General features: G+C 34.1%; 1 protein-coding gene across 3 annotated transcripts in view; it reads left to right on the top strand.

Moving 5' to 3' along the window:
- Window positions 1-1,109: 1,109 nt before the first annotated feature.
- Window positions 1,110-9,797, top strand: part of LOC143042021 (beta-1,4-mannosyltransferase egh-like) — a 59,179-nt gene continuing 50,491 nt past the window's right edge. The window contains exon 1 of one of the 3 annotated variants that reach the window (XR_012967863.1): window positions 1,110-1,198. The gene's annotated coding sequence lies outside the window, so the exon portion shown is untranslated. The remainder of the gene's footprint in view (window positions 1,199-9,797) is intronic. The other 2 variants (XM_076214235.1, XM_076214233.1) reach the window with 2 other exon arrangements.

Below are 9,797 nucleotides of genomic sequence, written 5' to 3'. Positions count from 1 at the left end.
ACAAGGCCACCGCTTGAATTGGTCGTCAATGGATTGTCACCATCTAAAAACGAATTATGAGGGGGAGGACAGGGGTAAGGGAGACAGGGAGAAAAGGGGTAGCAGAAAGGAGAAAGGGGGTGGGAGAAAGGAGAAAGGGGGTAGGAGAAAGGAGAGGAAGGCTGGGAGAAAGGAGAAAAAATTGGAGAAAGGAGAAAAAGTTGGAGAAAGATTTTTTTTTAATTTGTCTCAAAAGGAGATGTTTTATTCTAATGGGAGAAAGGAGAACGGGGGTAGGAGAAAGGAGAAGAGGGGTGGGAGAAGGGAGAAGGGTACCCCCCTGTCCTCCCCCTCAATTATTAGCAATATGAAATGAAAAAATCATCTCTTTTATCAGAGACATATATTTATATGTCTCTGGTAAAACCCATTACTTCGCTCGATATTAAGAGGGGCAGTGTTAATATATTTGATTTTAAAACTTACTCAATGCCAATAATTGTATGACCGCTGTATTTAACACTAATTTAAGTTATGGTAATTTTGCCTCTACGCTACTGTATGTATGTATGTACGAAGATCCCTCCGTGAACGGAGCACCCCTCGATTGCTGCGAGGGTACAGTGGAATCCGTGTACACTCCCTATCAGGATTAATGGAGATGTGTGACTAACTTATATACAACCCACCACCAGGACAATTCCCAACCCAACACAGAGGGAGTGTTAGGAGACACAGGGAAGTCTGTTATTATGGTGGAGGAAGCCGAAGAACTCGGAGATAACCACCGGGCTTCTCGGCGGGAACAGACAAACCGAAGAGATTTCAGAAGATTGATCTCCAGGTCAAGCTGGGAACAACTTTGACATACCGAGGCCCCCGAAGTATCCAAGCTAGTTTAAACTCCGGTCTGGATACCAGAGATGTGTGTGAGAGGGTGAAAATTACCCTTCTGATGTACTGAAATTTTTGGCATCCCGAGTGAGGATCGAACTCGGGACCTTCAGCACTGTAGCCATCGGTCTTAACCACTAGATCACGAACTCACACTACTTAAATTTAAAAAGTGGTTCATAGATAGATTTGTTTCCGAACATCCACCGTGTACGCTTTGTACATTAGAAAAACAACTCAATTTCCGTCTGCTTAAATTTGGATAAAAAGAAAAAAAGGCAAGAGAAGAATCATTATGAAATATTTAATTGCTACATAGTGACAGGTAATAAAATTATGTTAAAAATATTTTACACTTAACTGGTCCAGGATAAAACTTTGCAAGGGGGAAGCGATCAATTTACAAAACACGTGGGTTTCAACTTTGACAGGTTGGTGCTCTCGCCGGTAGCGGCACGCCTCCCCATTGATAGAAACAAATGCCTGTGGTCATGAGGTACAACAACATGAATTGGAATATAAATTTGCGAGTTGATCACTTCATTTCTCTGTTAATCCAGACCTACAGCAGAAACTTACTACACGTAGGTTTGCCACAGTTTGGAATTAATTTATTCACTGATGTTTTAGTATTTAAGGTTCATCATAACCTTTTGGCTAAAATGGCCGTATTTACACCCCAAATTTTACTCTGAGTACAGACTAACCTATACACCTGCATCAGTTTTAAGGGATGGCAGGAACTAGATATATAAATTTTAAATGCATTTTATGTTTCAGAAAATTATAAACTTTTCTAGATTTTGCTATCCATTTTTTTCGTTCCTGCAGAAGGTGCAAAAATTAACTAAGTAGTGAAAACGATTGAGAAGCTCCCCTCATATAATCAATGTTGTGAGTAGTATTGATTTAAATGGACAATAGATGGACAATAGACACCTGTAAACAATAGGTTATTCAACAGGTTTAAACTGTGTAACTGAGTGGACCGTATCAAATGAAACTCCGGTGTTTGTTTATTTTGCTATCTTCTGCAGACTGGAAAAAAATGAACATCAAAATCCAGGTAAGTTTTTAATTTTCTGAAACGTAGACTTCATATAACTTTTATATATCTAGTTCCTGCCATGCCTTAAAACTTTCCTGGATGTACCAGTTTGTCTGTACTCATAGTAATTTTGGAGGTGTAAACACGGCCATATTTTTCAATTCCTTATGATGAACCTTAATAGGCACTGGCTACGGTTACATGGAAATGTAACAATAATAAAATTATTATTGTTACATTGGAGACTAATTGCCGGAATGCAAAGTTGGGTAAGGAACCGATTAATTACGAGTGTAACAATAATTATTGAGGCTACGGTTACATTGCGTTATTGTTACATGAAAAACAGCAATGTACGCTAGATTTATTAAACTTAAATCTTCTATATAGTTTTGTTGCTTAATTCATTCATGTCTACTTAATAATACTTGTTATAATAATAAATAATAAATATTATTATTCAACAAATGGTGTTTAAATAGTTTTAGGTATTAATCATGTTAATGGATTTGATGTTCTTAAAGATACTACTTCAAATTAGTAGTGCCAAAGGCGAAAAATATTGTTCAATGGTTTGTTGTTGAAAACTCTGGCTGAGACACCTACTCGTATTACTGTCATTATACTTTGAACAAAAGATGAAGAGATTCCTATTACCAATTTTTTTTGGGTGAAAAATTTAAATCTTGCATGGGATGCGTTTGAAATGAAACTGAAACAATATCAAGACACAAATTTCATATGTAGCTATACAAACGCACTTACCAAAAATTGATACATCAAAAGCAAAGTTTGCTAACTGTGAACTAACACTGTGAACTTCTGTATACATGTATAAAATTGAGAATGGAAATGGAGAATGTGCCAAAGCGACAACAACCCGAACATAGAGCAGACAACAGCCGAAGGTCACCAATGGGTTTTCAATGTAGCGAGAAACTCCCGCAACCGTCGGAGGCGTCCTTCAGCTGGCCCCCAAACAAATATGCATACTAGTTCAGTGATAATGGACGTCATACTAAACTCTGAATTCTACACAAGAAACTAACATTAAAAAAATCACACAAGACTAACAAAGGCCATGCAAAGACTCCTGACTTGAGAAAGACGCAAAATTGTGGCGGGGTTAAACATGTTTATGAGATCTCAACCCTCTCCTATCAGTGGCGTAGCTGGGTCATTTTTACGTGTACGCCCGAACCTTGGCGAGGGATATGAGGGGTGCCAACCGCTCAATGTCAAAGCACCTGTTGGTAGTGGGTTCGAAAGGGACGAAGACCCCGAAAGCTATCGAGAATGAGATACCATAATGATTCCTGTCAGTAAAAAAATCATTGATAACAACATACTTTTGAATCTAAATGGTTTATTTTTTTTTTTTTTTGGTTAAATTTTGTAATATGTTAACTTATTCATCGTGTTAAACTGGAAGCTAGCCCAATGGTCATTGGTTTTAGAGAAAACTTCCAAACCAATATTACTTTTAGATAAGTTTAAATGGTGCCGTGAGTGAGCATATAATCAACAAAAGCACCTTTTAATGAACATGAAAAAAAAACATTTCTAAGAGATGCAATATAAAAAAATTCTGGAACACCTAGGATTTCTTCCACAAAAAGTGAATCAATGTATCATTCCTTTAAAGGGATTTAAAAAAAACATTTAAATTTTCTTTTGATATTTTTTTCTTGATCTGGAATATTTCACGACAATCTATGAAGGTTTATAAATTGAGCATGTAATTGCGTAAAGAAGAGTCCGGCTCTCTGTCTATCAGAAAAGAACCGAAAAATGAACGAAAACAAATGCTTTTAAAATTTTAGCTTTAGACATTAGTCATAGAAAAAGCTTCTTCGACATTTTCATAAATTTCGATGAAGGTTCGACAAGTAGAAGAAATAACAAAATGTAAGCCCAAACTGCGACCACTAATTAATTGCAGAAAGAAATACATTTTATCCTTAAAATGCGGGAAAATTTAAAGATATAATTGCATTATTATATTGCTCTGAATACTCTTTTGATCATAAACAATTTCTGTACAACTTTCGTAAAATTTCACGGTCGGAGTCATTTAAAAGAATTTATCCACATTCGGAACCTAAATATTGACGCCGCTTTGTCTCGCTTTTGGGACATAAATCACAGGCTGGACAAAAATACAAACAGCATATCGAATCTGAGCAGATAGTGAATTGCTTTAAATATAAGAAAAGAAAGTATAATTCATAGTGGATTCAGACTTTTACAAAAGATTCGAACAAATATATTAAATGATCTATTTGAGTAAAGTTAGTCCCTTTTTATTCAAAATTACAATCCATTAAAAAAAAGCACAAGGTCGATGATCATGTGCTTTTGATCAGATTTTCTTATTCTATGTCGATTATATTTGTTTTATTTTCAAAATTCAAGTGTACGCCCGGGCGTTTTGACGTAAACGTAGCTACGCGCATGCCTATACCTCTAGCCAATGTAGAAAAAACAAACTTACAACACTACGCATAGTAAAACTCAGTTTAAGAGATGTCCGAGTCCGATTTCAGAATCCATGGAGGACATACTATAAAAAAAATCAAAAAATTGTATGTTATACTTGTATGTATTGTTAATATAAGATAATGTCTTCAACTTTTATTATTTAGTACATATTACTAGTCCCATCGAACATTGCTGTTTTTCATGTAACAATAACGCAATGTAACCATAGCCTCAATAATTATTGTTACATTCGTAAATAATCGGTTCCTTATCCAACCATGCATTCCGGCATTTAGTCCTCAATGTAACAATAATATTTTTATTATTGTTACATTTCCATGTAACCGTAGCCAGTGCCTATTTAATATTATCTCTATCAGGTGTGATGATATGAAAAGTAGTATTTGATGAATAAATAAAACTGACTCTGATCAAGGACATCTAACAAACATACGTCCTTGCTGTGTCAATTGGTCTGTATTTCAATTGTCTAGTTGGAGGCAGTTGTGTACTGTAGTCCCCCTGATTCAAAGCTATGAAATGCTCCAGTATATAAGATAGATTTTGCATATATTTGCAAAAAAAAAAATTTTTTTTTAAATATATAGGGTCAGGGACTTTCTATACTATTGGGACTGGTCACTTATAGGGATGTTTATACAAATTATCAAACAAACTCGGCCGTAGCTGATGTCACATGACTTTATAGCAAATCATTTCACATTTACAAAGTGTTCTTCATAACTATACATGCTATATGTTCAGGTTTAACAAAAAATCGTTTCTATGAAATTTTATACATTTTGTCATTGCAAAATGTTGTTTATTAAAAGATTTCTCGAATCATTTTTTAAATATTGATCTTTGAACTTTGGGGTATTTGTTCGTTGAATTTTCAGAGGCCGCCATCTTGTTTGATATGGAAAGCATTTTACACAACTGGTATATATTCTTTAAAACGATACTTCTAAGTTTAATAATTCATCATTCTTTCAAAATCTTATATTATTTCTCATTTTATATTAAAAACCAATAATAATTATATATTTTTAATGAGGCTTAAATTAAAATATTGTTTGTTTGCCCTTTACCTACCGACCCTATAAATTAGTTCCGACTGAAAATCTATTATTTGTGTTTACCAGCAATATTTTATTTTATTTTTTTTCGTTAAGTTTCCTTCTGAAAATCTTTTATTTGTATTTCCCGCTCAAAACTTTTTTTAACAGAATCCTCAGGTTTTATCTTCCCCGTAGAAGGTTAAGTCCGTTTGGTATCACATGAGCGTTTGGCATGAACACTTGCATGTACAGATTCAAAGCATTTGATTGAAGTCGATGTTGAAAGTATGAACGTTGCCCTTTATACTTGAAGAGCAGGGTTCATTCAAAAAAGTTCGTCCAATACAAAATTATCAACGTGTGTACAAAATATTTTGTTAACAGATGTTGTATCCTATGTAGGGATGGTCTTTGGTGATCCGTAAATCAGGATGATTTTCAAATTGTGTTAACGCTGCCTTCGACCAGCTTTGACATTTTATTTAAATCTGACATGACCCAAAGTCCTGTAAATTGGAGAATAATTGGCAGTAAAATCGCTAATTTTTCCTTACCATGCTTACAGACAATTTATAAATGCAATGTAAAATACATGAAAATTGAGTTTCAAGTCTTTTAGATTTTTATTGATAACACCGCAAAACAATAAAATTTAAACACCCAGTCTCTAGGGTTGTAAGTAAAGTAAGATGATGATGGTGGGAAAAGCACTGCCGGGTAGGGACTTAATATTCTAGACAAATATTCTTTTTATTTCACAGATCTATATCATCTCTGATAATTTAAGTTCAAATTTTGAATAAAATTGGTAGAATGTCGGAATAAAACATGCTATAGATTACACATTGTACAGCTGTTTCACAAACCATGCTTGGGAGATATATGATATATTAATAAACCTTTCGGTCGAGTTAAGCATACAAGGTACAAATGTATGTTACTAAGAACAGACTATCAGTGCAAGTTAAAACTTTAAAAAGTTCTAGGCATATAAATGTTGAAAATATGCTGCACAGCCCTATATTTTGATATTTGGAAACAAAATAGTAGTGCATATGAATTAACCTAACATTCTACATGATAATTTTTTTTTTTCATATTTTCCTGGGACTATTATACTCAAACTAATAGTCCCAGAAACTTGAATAATAGTAAAGATCAGTAAAATCATACATAAAACAAAAGCAAATTAAGACAAAAATGATATCATGCAGATTTTGTTTCTATAAAATAAAATATTATACCTACCTGCCTACCAATGACATGCATGACAAAAAATGTACCGAGCCAAGTTATATTTTGGGAAAGAAAAATAAGTATAGATTATAACATGGCCTTTTCCATATTGGCCCTGGTATCATCCCAAGACTCCCATATCGGCCTCGAGGCTTTAGCCGAGGGCCGATATGGGTCGAGGGATGATACCAGGGCCAATATGGAAAAGACATGTTATAATCTATTTATCACATATCTAAGTTCTGCAGAATAGGGACACAAAGTTCAATTATACCAATTTAATGAAACATAACAGGTAAAATTTAAAATTTTGTATCACAACTTCCAGACACAAGAGTGTCGTCAAGGACGCAATGACGTGACATCATTTGGAATCAGGGCACAATATCAATATCATCTTTTTTGCCCCGGGCAATTTTGAGGTTATTGCATATGCAAAACCCAATGTATTCGTAACAAATATGTGATAAAACATTTTACCTACCTACCTACCCTGTTTCAAAAAATAGAGGCAGAAAAGGGCAAACAAACAATATTTTAATTTTGTTAAATATGCAAATAACTACTAGCATCATATATCAGAGATATGAAACTAAGTTTATTGTTGGGTGGTAGCTTTAAACAGGCGGCTTAGCATGCTTAGTAATCAGTTAAAATCAAAAGAGACAAGTCCCTTTAGTATAGAAAGGTGTATATATCAACTGGATTGACTTTGAAAATATATATATGGTAAGATCATATGTTTTTTGTAGGTCATATGTTTATGTACTATGCATGCTTTTTCAATGGAAATCGTGACGTCCTAATGCGTTCTTAATATAAGGAAAACCCATGAGACGATGATACATGTATAGACCAAGAGTCTGGAAACTGTCATATCCTAAATTGAAATATTTTTGTCCTAAACGAATATTTGGAATTAATGACAAATTTCTTTTTTTTAGGTAAACATTGCATAAATTGCAATCAAAACCTTATGGCAGAGGTCCAGATAAGAATTCACAAATTGGGGTTTTAACCCACCATTTTCTTATGTAATCATAGTAATTGGGTGATAAAGTTTTTAAATTGCAGTGTCAATTCCAATTCACCCATCCTGTTAATATCAATTTGGGTTTTTCAATCTAAGCTCCTTAATGTATTGGTTTTTTTCATCAACACAATATTAAAATTGAGAAAGGAAATGGTGAATATGTCAAAGCGACAACCACCCGACCATAGAGCAAACAACAGCCGAAGGCAACCAATGGGTCTTCAATGTAGCGAGAATTCCCGCACCCTTGAATATTTAGGCAATATCAACCCCAGATCATACACAGTTTTCCATCTTAAATATGTTTCTTTCTTTGTATATATATATGTGCTAGTTGTTTTATTTGGTTTATTCAGACGAGCAATTGTAAGTTTAATTTGTGTCCCGTTTCCAACTTTCTGCTAGTTTTGTATTTTCTCACAACTTATATAAACTGTAAAAAAACTGATATGTGTATTCACAGGTAGTACATTTACTCATCTCAGAATTTCTTTCCCTAAATATCTTTATATAACAAATTCTGAGACGAGTGCCTGTGTGTGTATTCAATCATTAACCGTAAAGTTAAAAAAATAGTATATATAATGAACTCTAATTACATGAATTATACTTGAATGATTTTGTTTTATTCATTTTACATAAACAGTCTTCACGCTGAGTGGCAGCCCAGGCAGCCCAGGCTAGTAAAATTGCTCTCGGGCCTGTAAAAATCATATCTACAGGCCAACAGAATCTAACTAAAAATTTTCAAAAATTGAGCTCTGGGCCTGTAGATTTAGAAGTTCGTCGTGAAGACTGCATAAATCTTGTTAAGTTGTCCCTTATTAAAACTTTTTGTTTCAGATGCTTTCCAACTACATATCATGTCAAAATTGATTTGGCCTACTGATTTCGTTTTGACGAAACTCCGTGTTTATTAGCAATGTTCTCGTTCAGGTACACGACGCTTCCTAAAAACACTGGCTAAGTCTTGTAATTATCATCATATCTTTCCCTCAGCTATTCAAAAGAAGCTAAAAACATTCTTCTATTCAAAAATTTTACCGGACATTCACTTTCGTTTTAATTCAATGGTATGTTATGATAAATCCCAAGCAGTTTGAAAAAAATATGACAACATGACACACGCTAATTGGATAAACGCCGAGAAGATCGAAATGTTTTTAGAATCACATTTACCTTTTGAGCAAGGGAAAATTTCAACAGGGACCCATTTCAGCTACTTGATGCAGGGATCTATTTTTAGATCGAAAGAACATTTCCAATTTTGAATATAATAAAAATAGATTTACGCGACGACTCTTAACCGGATGGGGGTAAAATTGTAAATAACACAAACGGTAGCCAATAAAGGGGTTGAGAGCTTATGGTTTTGGCATATAATTGGGTTTTCCTTTGAATCAATTGGGTTATTCAACCCTGAAATGGGCAATTGCATTGGGTTTTTTATTATTTGTATTGCGTGATCACGCAAATACGCAGCTTATCTGGAGCTCTGTTATGGGACTGACTTAATATCTAAATCATCCAAGGCTTATCACTACCTTTTTGATGCACACAATATAGTGCATTGATCATAACATTTTGACAGGTGTAACATCATTTTGAGCCTTGAATATCTGAGCACGTATTACATGGTTAAATTTCGGGAAATGTTCATGGATAGGATGTATAGAATGTTATGATCAATGCACTATATTGTGTGTATCAAAAAACAACTTTATTTGGTCTACATGATATAAAATCTTTAAACAATAAAGAGCTGCATGTGAAATATTTATATACACAATGTCTGAAGTCTGATCAGAACACTTGTTTACAAGAAAAAACCAGTTTAAGTTAGAAATAATTACAAAAGGGTTCAATGTACTTTGAAAAAAGGGCTTAAATAGGTCCTTATGATATCATGACCTTTATCATGGTTCTGTGGTATGGGGTTTTGCTCATTATTGAAGGCCATACAGTGACCTATAGTTGTTAATTTCTGTGTCTTTTGGTCTCTTGTGGAGAGTTGTCTCATAGGCAATCATACCACATCTTCTTTTTTATAATAAAAGTCCAGCTT

This window comes from Mytilus galloprovincialis, chromosome 8, assembly GCF_965363235.1.
Source record: "Mytilus galloprovincialis chromosome 8, xbMytGall1.hap1.1, whole genome shotgun sequence".
Classification (NCBI taxonomy): domain Eukaryota; kingdom Metazoa; phylum Mollusca; class Bivalvia; order Mytilida; family Mytilidae; genus Mytilus; species Mytilus galloprovincialis.
Note: the sequence above shows the minus strand (reverse complement) of the source record. Positions and strands in the feature narration are given on the sequence as shown.